Source organism: Acyrthosiphon pisum, chromosome A1, assembly GCF_005508785.2.
Source record: "Acyrthosiphon pisum isolate AL4f chromosome A1, pea_aphid_22Mar2018_4r6ur, whole genome shotgun sequence".
Lineage (NCBI taxonomy): Eukaryota > Metazoa > Arthropoda > Insecta > Hemiptera > Aphididae > Acyrthosiphon > Acyrthosiphon pisum.
In genome coordinates this window covers 77,439,744-77,455,014 of record NC_042494.1, presented here as the reverse complement: position 1 = coordinate 77,455,014, position 15,271 = coordinate 77,439,744, and positions in this window count along the sequence as shown.

The window sequence follows — 15,271 nt, the reverse complement described above, 5'->3', positions numbered from 1 at the left end:
TATTTCATTTAAACTAAATCATTTGAATCATACTGTTCCACATTTACGTTTAACGTTTAGCGAAAACGGGAATTTTGAGCTGTTTACAGACATTTTTAGTTTTTTTTCTATAAATATCAATAAAGTTTTATTTGTTTGTTAAAAAAGCTTGAAAATTTAATACAAGGCTCCTGATATATTGTTACAATAGCAGTTGAAGATTTTAAGTTTTTTTCTTCTTTTTCTTCTTATAATTGTTCTATTTTATGTCACTTTGCCTACCATGTTGCATTTTAGTGTTGAAAACTTGTCCAATGTCACCATATGCACTTTTATTATACTAATAAATAATGTTATTTTTGAATTATAATATATATCATAATAATATATTTTATGAATTTATTTTTAGTTCTGGCACAAGAGATGTTTTAGTTGCGCTGATTGCAGTTAATCATTAGATTCGACAAGTTTGAATGATGATCCTCATGGCCGCGATATTCATTGCAGACCTTGTTATGCAAAACATTTTGGGCCAAGAGGTTGCGGCTTCGGCATGGGTGCTGGTGTTCTGTCTATGGCATAAATGATTACTGTGAAATGAATTCAAATCAAAGTCTAAAGAATATAACTTTTAAACAATAGCGTGTATATTATTAAAAATGTTTAAAAGGAACAGTGAAAATATAATATTGAACTTTATCAGTACATAACATATAGGTATTTCTTTAATATATATTATTCATTACGTCTTATAATATTTTATGATGTCAGAAATTGTCCATGTATCTTTATATAATAATTACATAAGTCATATTATATAACAACATTAATAGTTTTATTAACCATCAATCCAAACGTTACACTTTTATTGCTAAAATGACGGATATTGAATACTGACTAGTAAACGATAATTGGAATCATATGGAATTGCGACGTTGTCTTTTTTGATCTGTAAGATTTCTGTGGGTAATTTATTGATACAATTTTAATAAACGTACACTATGAACGTGATTAATGTAGATCTGATCGTTATACCACAAATCTGCAAGATAAGTATATTACGTGTGTCATGTACACTTAATGATGTATATACCTACTAAACTGTTGTAATTGAAATTATTATTTAAAAAAAGGTGGGAAAGTGGGTGTTGCTCTGCTGTATAGTAGATTACAAGTGGGTCACTGTAAAGGAAGGTGATAAATTTGAATTCAATGATATAATATCATTGTATAAGAAAAACGATTCTGAGCGAAAACGGTCAGTCAGCCTATGATATTACTGAGTATATTTATTGATTTTAAGGTGAATAAAGTAATTTATATATAACCTATTTATGTGGAATCTTGTTTTAAATTTTCAATTCATACCTATAAAAGTTGAACATTTTATAATTTTTTAACTACAAAATAATTATTAAATTTTAAGTGTGATAAATTTTGTCAAAATTTGAACTTTAAATGTTTATAAAAAAAAATTTGTGCCTATGTATTTTTAATATTTTTCAACTGCTATTGTAACAATATATCAGGAGCCTTGCATTAAATTTTCATGCTTTTTTACCCAACATATACAATTTTATCGATATTTATAGAAAAAACAAAACTAAAAAAATTGAAAACTGACAATTTCCGTAAACCATACACTCAAAAAGAGTCAAATTATTTACAAAATTGTATGGTGTATAGAAAATGCTAATATAAACATTCAGTGAAATATTCAAGTATCTACAGTCATTCGTTTTTTAATTACAATAAAATAAGAAAATCGTTACCTACATGAGAAATCGAGTGAATATAAAATGTTGTAAACATATGAATTTCAAACGCTCATAAAAATTTAATTGTAGACATTTTTTTTTGATAACGGTATACAAACTTATGAAGAATTTTGTATTACATTTTTAAATGTTAGATTAAAAAAAATTTTTTTATGTATTTTTAAATTAAAAAAAATTTGCAAATTTTCGTCATTTTTACGTATTTGTCAATATTTGAACTTGAAATACTTATAAAAAAAATTGTGACTATGGAATTTTTTTTTTCATCTGCCTTTAAAACAATATATTATAGGGGCCTTTTATTAAATTTGTTTAAAAATCGCTATTTTATTGATATTTATAGAAAAAAATGGAAACTGAAAATGTCCGTAAACAGCTCAAAATAAGTCAAAATATTAGGAAAATGTTACGGCTTATAGAAAATGCTAATATAAACATTCAGTCAAAATGTCATGTACCTACCTACGGTTATTTGTTTAAGAGTCACACCCAAAACCAAAATCGATTTTTTTCAAAAACAGATTTTGCGCAAAAATTCCCGTTTTCCTTAATTTTTCTTTTTTTTTCACGGCGCTTTTGAAAACTACAGAGAAATTTTTACTTTTGACCCCCAAAGTACCAACAAGATTCACTTTCCTGCCAGAAAAGAAACTGTTCAAGAAAATCTGAGCATTTTTACTGTCTTAAAAGGTGATGACAGACACAAAAATAAAAATTAAAAAAAAAACACACTTCATTGTAAAATCAATACATTCATCGCTCCGCTCAGAATCTAAAAATAAGGTGGATCGTGAAATTAAATCCTGTAGCGAGTAGAATTATTGTACTTACCTGATCCATCGAATCTGAAACTTCACGTGTTATCTTACTTGAGGTCAAGTTCACGAGGTAAAAAAATCAAATATTAATATATTTAAGTTGATTAATGGAATATTTTTTTGTAAACGATTACAAATTATTAAAATATTAGCTTAGTAACCCTGCGTTGCCCGGGAAAAAATTGTGATTACTTAACTCCTTTTGAGTGTGATTCGTTGTGCGCATAGTTATCGAAGAAAAATCATATTAATATATTTTAATTTTTAGCCATCCCGCGTGGCGTTGCCCGTCAGTTTCGCTTATGTGGTTATGCGAACAGTATATTATCAGGTAGGCAATCTACCTGCGGTAGATTGCGGACACAGCGAGGTGGAAGATAAAATATAGCCTATGTTCAGCTTTGTAGTTGAACAAAAATATTGTATACAGTGTACCTAAAATATTATTGAAGTCATAGTTGATCATCCCGGATTTATAGGAGTATTTAATATTTATATTTCTATATTAATATATTTTATTTCATTTCTACGGACAAACCGGCGAAATTGTATCTAGCTTTTTGAAATAATTCGCATGTATAACCTGCAATCAAAGGCAACCGCCTTTAATAAGAAAAAAAGTTTCGATTTCTACCGTGAATCTTAAGATCCCTGTTTTACCACCTCTTTAAAAAGCGAATATCAGAAAATCTTTTCTTATTGCACATCTAGATCATAAGAGGAACCACTAAGTATTCCAAATATTAAGTTCGTACGTTTTGTATTTTAAAACCATTATTGTATATTTAATTAAGATATTGCTCGATAGATGGTGCCATTGTTATATTCTTACAACCCCTTAATTTTCCCTATAGGGATTGAATTTCCAAAAATCCTTTCTTAGCGGACTCCTACGTCGTAATAGCTATTTATATGCTAAATTTCAGCCAGATCCGTCAATCGGTTCCGATTAGGCGATGATGAATCACTCAGAACAAGTAATTTAATATATATAGATAATACCAGAAAATTAGTAAGTGATAACATATTATGATTTAGACAGATTTTAATCACAAACATGTGTGGATTTTACATAATATTCGTTTTTACATTTTCTATGAATTAATTTCCATTACATATTAAAACAAACATACATTTAGGATTCCATTTTGCGTGTTCAACAAACGGAATGTCATCTTTGGTCCATTTTTGTAAGACCAGCCCTCAAAAAAAATATTCCATTATGTCATAAACGGATCTCCTACAATATAATCTAGTTTATAATTAATTTTGTTCATTTTGTATAGATACCTATGTAGGTACCTACTAATTATATGGCAACAATTTGTTAAAGGGGCGGCATATTTTTTACTCGCAAGGGGCGGAAAAATACTTACCGCCGGCCCTTCACATTTCTGTTCCAGGTAGCATATGTTTCTCTTACTTCTTTTGCAGCATGAACTTGTTCTAAATTCTAAACATTTAGGTATAAAACAATTGTTAGCTTGATCATGCATAAATTTATATATTTTAATCTTAAAAATAGCAGTACCTACCTAACAAACTTTTCTTTAAAAATAAATAAACTAAATGCGTAATTATGGAAACTTAACTATTACCAATATTTTTTTTTTAATTCGTCAGTGTTTTACACTCCCTTACAGGAGCTAACCTAATTAAAATCACTAACTACTGCCATTTGTACAGTAAATAAATGAGTTAAAATATATCATAAACTTTCCCCTCCTTGGATGTTTGTAATACTGATCGAACGTATGAAATTACTAAAAGTTGAAAGAAATATTGCAAAAATTACTTTTTTTGAAAAAATAACACTTACCCGATCGACTTCTTCTGGTGATGCAATGACATACGAAATTCAAATGCAGGGACTTAGGTTTTCAACATTGGCCAATAATACATATCAGGAGCTTAAATTAATAATTTATCTAAACATCTATCAGTGGCTACGTGCTTGGCATCGTTAAGCCTAATTATTATCAACCACAGAAATATACCTTCATTTGGTTTGTACCTACTATTCAGCTAATCCAGCTTAGGAGAAATTCAGTGTAATTATTTATCTACTTACCTACTTGCCTACTTGGTTTTAATTTGTCATACGCAATGATTCATTGAAATTTGAATACATCCATGGAGCAGTAACCTAATTTCTCTCATTTTTTAAAGTTATTTAAAAGTTTTTTACACTTGTATCAACTCAACAGTGTGTATATTTTATTACACACTTGAATAAATATATCAAAATCCATAATCGCTAAATTATAATTATTCAGTGGAGTCTAATTTTATGATGTATTTATAATGCAAATAAATCTTTAGGGACCAGTAGTCACGGAGCTACTGACAGTTTGACCTCACCCATTTTAGCTTCCTTGAAATATTTATAGTTAATAGAATCGGGGTTGCTGAATCAGTGGTGGTAAAATTCGAATAGAATTTGTCATGGGGAGGGGGGGATACGGCTGATTGTTTAACATATGCATTATTTTATCATTAAAAATATAATTTATGGTTATGTCTAATATCAATTTATAAAATTATGGTAAATACAAACTTTAATTATAACTTAGGTATACAGACTGAATCACGAACATTCCCCCCGCCCATTCCCCCCCAGACTGTTTTCGGTGTAGTAGGACATTTTCCCCCGATACATTTTTGATGCGGACATCCCCCCCCCCATTTTTTTTTAAAGATCACTACTTCATAATAATATTTTATTGTTTAATATGAAAAATGTATTATTTTATTATTAAATTTTTTGCCTATTGTCTAATACTTTCATAAATATAATAAATTATAAATGTATACTTTTGATCAACTGAACTACTTGAATAAAATTCAAAAACAATTATCAAATTGTTAAATATCCAAACTGGTAGTTATTAACAACAACAACATCAAAAAAATATGTGTTTAGAAATAACAAAAGAATTAGTAATCAAATGTTTTTTACAAAATGTATCATTTTTATGCCTGAATTTTTTAGGTATTTTTATTAATTTTTAATGCTTAAAATATAAAATATATGCTTATTTTTTTTTTAATTTTTATTTTTGAAGTGGTTCAATGGATCGAACAAATAGATTTATAACCTATTATATTTATGAAAAAAATATGTTTATATTATATTTTATATTTAAAAAAAAAAATAATTTCATATTATAAATAATAAATAATATTGTATTATTAAATTCAATATTATTAGTCAATAATAGGCTTTAAAAAAAAAATTGGAGGAAAATGTCGACATCAAAAATATATCGGGGGGAAATATCCTACTACACCGAAAACATTCAGGGGTAAAATGTCTATTTAACATTCAGACTTTATAAATATATTATAGTATTTTTAATACTATTTTTATAATTTGTTACCTAATTAGCCATTAGGTAACAATATTTTTATTATATTAGAATATCTATTTTTTTGTTTTTTTTTTTTTTGCTAATTTGTCCAGTACTTCATTGGATGTTATATTTATAACCCCACAATGATAGTGATCTTATTTTTTCATCTGCCGAGCGTTTAGAAGTATAGCAACTTGCATCAAAATAGCTAGGTAGTAATTTTCCATTTATAGACATTGTGAAAATGTAAAATAGACAAAATAGTCAGTATTACAAGAGACACCGACCGTATAATAGTAAGTAATAGTACTACACGGACCTACAGTAGAAAACACGAGTACGAAAGAGTAAAGACGAATCACGGTGATAACTTAATATTATGATCGTAACTCGAGTTATGACAATAATATAAGCAATCGATATTTCAAGTTTTCAACCAACTAATGACCTGGGACCGGTGGCGTCATTTGGGGTGGGGCAACTGGGGCATTTTCCCCAGTTTAGTATTTAGATCAACCTTAGGTCGGCACATTCACCACACGTCTCCCTACCCGTTAACCACTATGGCACTATGCTATGAGAATCTGAGTAAAAAAATGTTGAGTCGGAAAAGCTGTGAAAAATTGCCCTAGTCTAATGAAAACAGAAATGACGCAACTGGGGCTGTTGGTATGTAATATTGTAAAATATACCTACCGACCGCACTATCGCCCGTATGGGCCAATGTTCTGGGAAAGTATAGAGCTAGTTGTTATTAAGAATTCTCGATGATCGAGTGGGATAATTCCCATATTATATTTTGTGTAAGCAACTAAATATTAATAATAATAATAATAATATCCTAGTTCCTAGATATGAGTCTAGATAATAATATAGTCATGTCATATAAACACGTATAAACATATTCTGACATTCTGTCGAAATTTATAATATTTGATAATTTGTTTTTAGAAAAATAATAGAATACAATTTAATGCATTATAGAATATACTTAATTGTAAATTGTTAAAAATATTGAAAAAAAATTCATGGGGGGATCTATCCCCCCCTCCCGTTTGACCGCCACTGTGCTGTGCTGAATATGATAGAGAATTTGTTGATTAGTAGAGTGTCTCAGGGGGGAGGGAGTGTCTCCAAAATTGGAACAAAAATCAACCGACTTTAGCTCATCAGCCACCAACGCCAAATTATTTGAAATAGTAAAATTATGTTATAAAAAAATCAGCTGAATAGTAGAGTGTCTCCAAATTGGGACAAAAATCAACAAATTGTCAGCAACATTTTGGATAGTAAGCACGTTTCGATTTTTTCGATCAGCATCTTTTCTGATAGAAAAATGAACCTAATTGGTACATTTGGGAGATCAAAATGAAAATTCCAAGTAGTTTAGAAAGCGTAGATAAAAACAAAACAAAAGTGAAAGAAAAGCGATAATTTTTACGCAAAACTGATAGTTTAGGAAACCGATTTCATTTTTTTGGTGTTACTTGAATGTTGTAATTTTTGGCTTTTAAAATTTGTATACATTAATTGAATATTGATGTATCTATTTAATAATATGACGTGTCCTTTTAATATGTTTAAGGAAATCGTATGTTTTTTTTCATACATTTTCGACCAATAAACGGTGGTCTATTACACACACTTCGGAATGTCCAATTTTAATTTGTTATACATGTATATGATCTCTTTGACAAAATATCTAGTCAATTTTCAATTTTCAATTTTAAAGGACCTTTAAATTAATATTTGTTTTTCGAAAATTCCATAAAATAATTGCATTGCATTTGTATTTATTTTGATCACATCTGATTTTAAATGAAAAAAAGTGATTCCTAATGAGCTGCATAGTCTAGAAGCTTATACATTTATCCATTTTTCGAAATTACAATCGAACTTCAGGAGTATGTTTAATTTACTACAGATTTTAGTAGTTTTTATAGTTATGCTCACAAGAATAGATTTCATTTTTATCGAAGTATTGGCATGTGCGGGAGTTGCATTCGGCGACGGTTTCCCGACGCGTCATTACCTATAAAGATTATCGGAAACACACACCACACCAATGTTCATTTACTACTCACACATAGACATAACATTATATATAAAAATGCATGTAATGTGAATAGCCTAAATATTACTCCTTAAAACACGATAGGCTGGAGCCCCTCAAATTTTAAATAGATAGTAGATTCATATATATTTAATTATATTTTGTAAAGTGTATAGAATGTGACTGTAGGTACAACTAATTACTAATAATTAGATACTTATAATGGATATGTGGTTAGTAGAAATAAAAAGCAAGTGGTATACAGTTGTATTGAATTATTATTTAATTTATTTAAACTATTTTTTCAAGAAGTCTTTCCAGAAGCGTCTGAACAAACCAACGTTGAAATCTTCGCCAATAATTACTAATGGCCCACTCAAAATAAATTAATCTCAGAACTCATATAACATCAATGCAAAATGGAAAAATAATAATAAAGCATTTAGCATATCATCGTAAAGGTCGTAGTTCATAAGTCGGTAAATTTTACAAGAGAGGAAAAAAACTTTTCAATCATTTCGTTGATCTAACTCAGTAATTCATTTGTTCTAATTCACAAAAGTCGTATCTCTATAATTTATTACAATGATATATTATAAAATGAAATGTTTAAATTTATTTTTATATTTATATTTTAATTTTATAGGATTACGTTTGTTGTTTTTTTTTTTTTTTTTATCAAGTTTACATAGGTAAAAATGTTTTTGCTGTGCTAATATTCGCGTGTATATTAATATGATTTATTAAACGTTTTAGGATTACATAATATTAATTCGGTCGGTATAATATTTATTTATAATTTAAGCAGGTGTATCTGGCAAAACACAATTCAAAAATTTCAAACTTGATTAATTGTTAAAACTAGTATAAAAGGGATACCACTTTACATAAAAACTCATTAGAAATACTAAATTATATTAAAATATTATTGAATATAACATCAATACAAACTAAACATGAACTTTAAATTCATCGTTGCCATGGCAATTTTCATCATCGTTAGTATGTTTGTAAGTATCAACATGTTATGTCATTGTTTATGGTTATATAATTTAAGTTATAATTTGTATATGTTTTATTTATATGAGCTGAAATAATGAAGTAGAAAAATTGAAATGTTATAAAACATAATAAAAATACGTAAGATTTCTAGACGTAGGTTACGTAAAGTTAAAAATGTTCAAATTATATGATAAGCGATTATGAAATACGTTTATGAAATGATATTATTTTTGCCAAACTATTATTTTTGCCTAAACTATTGCTTATAACTGAAATCACATAGAATAATATCAAAATGAAATACCTAACTAAGATAACTTAACATATTTTGTTTATAATATACTATGAAAGGTATGACTACTACACTACGTACTTTTCACTTTTGTAATAGCCGATACTATCAACACTCGGAAAAAAATAGATTAAATTCAATAAACTGTGTAAATTAAATTCTATAATATAATAACTTTAGTTCAAATTAACGAAAATAAAATAATGTGATTTAAACGAATAGTAGGTAGAAATAAATATTTTGTGATCTCATTTTTTCTAATCTATTTCAGCGTTTAATATACCCTAGGTAGAATTATCCTCTGAGACAATCAGTGGCGTAAATTGGGTCCAATTTCTGCTGGTGCATAGGCGTATTCTTAACCTATAATTTCCAACACACAATAATCCAACTTCCTAAGTAAAATCCTTCCTAATAAAAAACTATATATTTTCCCGTATAATTATTTAAATAATAATTACATTTTGAATTATTTTAGCAGTAAAACCTTTATAATAATAATAATAAAAAAAAAAAGGTGGGCAAGAGGGTGACGCTCTGCTGTATAGTAGGTTACAAGTTGGTCACTGTAATGGATGGTGTTTAATATGAATTTAGTGATATAATATTATTGTATAAGAAAGCGATTCTGAGCGAAGACGGTTGTATGATATTACTAAGTATATTTGATGATATTATTGTGAACCTTGTTTTAAATTTTCAATCCATACCTATAAAAGTTGAACATTTTATATATATATTTTTTTTGATAAAGGTAGACAAACTAATGAATAATCTTGTATTAGGTACATAAAAGATTTTATGAATTCGCAACCCAAAATAATTTGCTAATTTTCGTGATTTTTCAGTATTTTGTTAAAATATGAACTTTAAATGATTATAAAAATAAACTGTGACTAAGGATTTTTAATGTTTTTCAAATGTCATTGTAACAATATAGTAGGAGCGATGTATTAAATGTTAAGCTTTTTTACCCAACAAATAAAGTTTTATTGACATTCATAAAGAAAGCCTAAAAAAATTGGAAACTGAAAATGTTCCTAAACAGTTCAAAACAAATCTAAATATTTTGAAAATGTTGTCGTGTATGGAAAATGCGAATATAAACAACCAATAAAAAGTCATGTATATACGTTCATTTGTTTTAGAGTTACGCAAAAAACCAAAATCGATTTTGTCGAAAACCGATTTTGTGTAAAAAGTCCCGTTTTTCCTTAATTTTTATGTAGTTTTTCCCGGCACTTTTGAAAACTATTGAGAATTTTAAAATTTGATTCAATACGACGTCTTGCTGTCATCTGACATTTGACTTTTGAGAATAGAATGAACATTGATCCAGTGATAATACACTATTTTGATTTTTGGCGGTACAATGTTAATAACAACATAATTTTACTGCCATAAAAAAATACAGAATTTTGTGGTTAGTTGTTACTATAAATAATAATCTAATTATCTATGGTGGTTGTACGATATTTTAGAATATATAAGGTAATAATTTAAATGATGATGTCTAATACATGCACGAAAATTATTATTTTGTACCTGTTTATATATTATATATTTCAATGATATTCTGGTAGTGCAAAAACATACCTACCTTTGCACCACCACATTTTAGATGTGGTGGTGCAAGTGCTGCATTTGCATCACCCAGTTTACGCCACTGGACACAATATTATGTGAATATATAATAATAATTATTATTTGCACTATATGTATATACGTATACAGAAATACGTCAAAAATAAAATAAAATTATGTAATTTTGAGTGTTATGTGTTTAGTGTTGAGTTATTTTTCGCTATAGTGCCAAATCGTTGGTTTCGGAATTTGGAAGAATTTTTTTTTGTTCAAAGCCACAGAAAATAAATACCAGACTCTACTTAAGCGCAATGGACACCACGACACACAAACTAGGGTGGCCAGACGTCCCATTTTACACGTATTTTAAAAGTCTGTCCCAGTGTCCCGACAAAAGCTTCCATGTCGCTTAATTGTCCCGTTTTTTAAAAAAATATTTCACAGGTAAAAATATGCCACTCAAAAATGTTCACACTAGTTGCCTCCCATTTAGAAATACAAGTAAAGGTTCATAATCTTTACTAAAATATACCTTGTAAATAGATGTATTAAACATAACTGTTTTAAGAAGGTACATAGGGTAATGAATCAAAAATTGACAGATGTAACCTTACTTCACAATAATGTACTAACTATAGTATTATAGTTAAGTAGTTACTTTTTAATAAAATATAAATAACGGGGCTTGGAATATTGACTTTTATTACCTTATTTGTATTACCTATCTATTAAAGCCTATATATATTATTATTAGTAAGAACGTATTCACTATTTTATTTTTATACCAATAACCACACTTAAAGTTTAAAATTGAAGCAGTTCTATTGCTTAGTATTCAGGTGATGACAGACACACCAAACACATACACAAAAACACGGTCCTATAATTTATAATATAGGTATTGTAAAATCAATAATATTTATGGCTCCAATCAGATTCTAAAATGCGATTTTAGAGACTTTTAATCCCATCAAAATGGCGGTAGTTAAGTACTGGTTAGTGATTTTAATTAGATTAGCGCTCCTGTAAAGGGATGTGAAACAGATGTCGGATCTAAAACAAAATGATTGGTAGTAGTTACGTTTCTACGATTTCGCACTTAATTAATTTAATTTGAAAGAAAAGTTTGGTGGGTAGGTCCTGCTATTGTTAAGTTTAAAATATATAAATGTATGCATAATAAAAGTAATAATTATTTTATATCTAATTGATTAGAATTTAGCACAAGTCGATGCACAAGCATCATCTGCTCCTCCCACGACTGCCACGTCTACCGCACCTACCTCGTCTACCGCAACAGGTCAATGCCCATCTTATCCTCCTAAATAATCTACAGGAACATCATAACCAACAGCAACTACTTGAAAATAATATTAAAGATGACTATAGTTGCAAGTCTGATATACCTAAGTTAATAATTTATTTTATAAGCATTCTGATTTCTAATGTACTTATTTTATATTCAAATACAGTTATATGCACACTAAGATGTATACTCATATTATATACCCATTAAAAAGCAAAGTACATAATTTATCTAAATTTTAATACGTTATTGTAACATTGCACTTAATAATTATGTATGCTTTCGAAAATAAAAATTTGAAAAAAATTGATCTTATTCTTCTATATTATTATTTATTAATTATGGTTATGAAACGACTTCAAATAAAAAAAAAAACAGGTGCCAAAAATATTGGAACATGACTGTCGAAACACGTAGATATGTCAACTTAATTTATCCTTCAATATCCTTTTTAATGTACTTTTAAGGTCCATTTCAATATCCTTTCCCTTTCAACATTTAAACTATGTTACACATATTTTGTACGTCATTTTTACAGAAATTTGCACCAAGTTTCATCGTTTGTGCAGAAAAACTTGGGAGCCATTCCAAAAACAAAATAAAGGGTCATTGAAACGGTAGCACTCCGTTTCTGAAATTTGAAGTTTCGACTGTTTCTGCATCGTTTGTGCAAAAACATGCAACAATCAACATATTATAATATATATTATGGCCAAAACTTACCAAAATATCACCAAAAGAATATGAGGAAGGCATTAAGTTAATTGTATTAAGTTAAAATTTAAAAAAATTATGAAATTTTAAACACCTACAAAGTAATTTAGACATATTCGTGATGTTGACGAATTTTGTAAAACTTTGATCTTAAAATACTAATAATGTTAAATATTTTAGATATTTTGTAATTTTTAAAAATAACCTATGGGCTATGAGGAACTTTGTACTAATTTTTTTATGCATAATTTTTAGTTACAAAACAAAATTAAATTTTTATAAATAAAAAAAAAATTAATAGACTAAACAACAACTAACAATAAATTCTATTGGCGTCATTACCACGATAATTATACCGAACATACTGACATATCGTCATCATAATATAATGACAAATAAATAATAATGAAAGTTAGGTTATAAATCAAAATTATTTTTGTGTCGGAATTAATAATTCGTCGGCACTTTTAGCTGTCTGAGTAAGGCCCTCTATGACAACTAAAAATTTAACTAAAACTACTTTTTTTATTTGTTAACTACAACTAGGTACAACTGAGACTACATCTACCACTAAAACTACTTTTTTTTGGTTTTTTTTTTAAACTCCAGTTAAAACTAAAACTATTATTTTTTTAAACTACAGCTACAACTGTTTTTATTTATTTTTGGGGAGGGGACCTTATTTTTTTTAAATTACAACTATAGTTTAAACTAGAACTACCACTATAATACTAACTACGACTACTATGAGAGTTGATGTGAAGCTGCAGTAAATAAGGCAATGCTGAAGTACCGAAATCGGTCGGAAAAAGCAGGATCACAACACCTGAAAAGTTTAAAATAGATATGTTTTAATTTTTTAAATTCCAAAAAATATATAATATTCAAAAATTGTATGCTTCTATTTTAATTCACCATTTAACTTGTGAATACTGTGACAATATAGCAGACATATAGTTATTACAATTAAAATAATTTAAGTATACAAATATTAAATAAAGTTATGATTATTAATTATTACAAACAGATACAAATGTCAAATATATTAAGTGTAGATCAATTATGCTACTATGATAATTAGACATTAGTTCATATTTTAAAACAAACATAATCTAAGTTAATTTCATAATTTAATTATTCTAAAAAAATAACCATTTCTGTACTGACCTGATAAGTAACACTTTTTCAAACATAATATAAAGAAGTATATACATGTATTTATATTTATCATGTAAAATTAAATTATTATGAAGCCCCTCCCTCCATATTAAATTCCTAAGTGTCTACAACACTCGTCTGGTCTCACCAGCATACTACTTAGTAAATTTGGATTCAAAGTTATTGTAGTTGAATTAGTAATTTCCATTCTATGTAATAAGCTTTGATAATAAAATGTTATCAAACGTAGTTAACAACACATGCAAATATGTTTCCTTGAACAATACAAATTTGATTTATAATTTTATAATGTTATGTATTACATCTAAAATGTGAAAAGGATACAACAGTAGTCATTATTGTGTTTAATAACAGATTCAACGATGATTACTTGTCATAAATCATAATGCTTTAACAGTAGTTGTAGATAGCAGGGCTAAAATGGATAAATGATTTATTCTTGTCATCAAATTCATTTTGTAATATTATGCATTGAAATCCTCTATTCATGCTGAAACTTAATTTAAAAATATACATTTCTATAAGCTATAAAGGAATGTTTTTATCGTTACTCATCATATTTTACAGTATCCAATACTCATTTAAAAAGTAACCCTTATTAGTAATTATTAAATGAAATATTACTGTACAGTTGACAATGATGGTTATGTAGTATGCAAAAAACTTCTTGGTATATAATACTTCTGATACACACATAATTATATTACTATAAGGATAATAGTTTATAAAAAAATAAAAGACATTTAAACACTTTACAACACTACAATAAATTACATAGTTGAATAGTTCTTAAGCATTACATTTTTATATTTATTACAAATAAATGTATTAATATTCATTATAACTTAGACAATACATTAGATATTATTTTACAATACGTCAATACATATGGTTCTATAAACTGTGATGTAAACACACCACGGAAAAATCATAATACATTAACTAGTGTCTCAGACACTTAGTCATCACTGTGTGGAACTGTGGAAAGGGAAACAGAATAAGGTATTACTGCATACTTACAATAATTACTTGCATACTTTTATTAAGAGGACGCCACGCGGGCGAAAATACTGTACAAAAACATGCCAATTTTGTTCCAATAATACGGCTTACAGAATGGTTTTAGAGCAAAATACCTGTATTAAAAGTTGTAGGGGAGAGTTATATCGGGTTATGTAAGAGACTCGATTTTTGATATATTAATTTTTTAAGC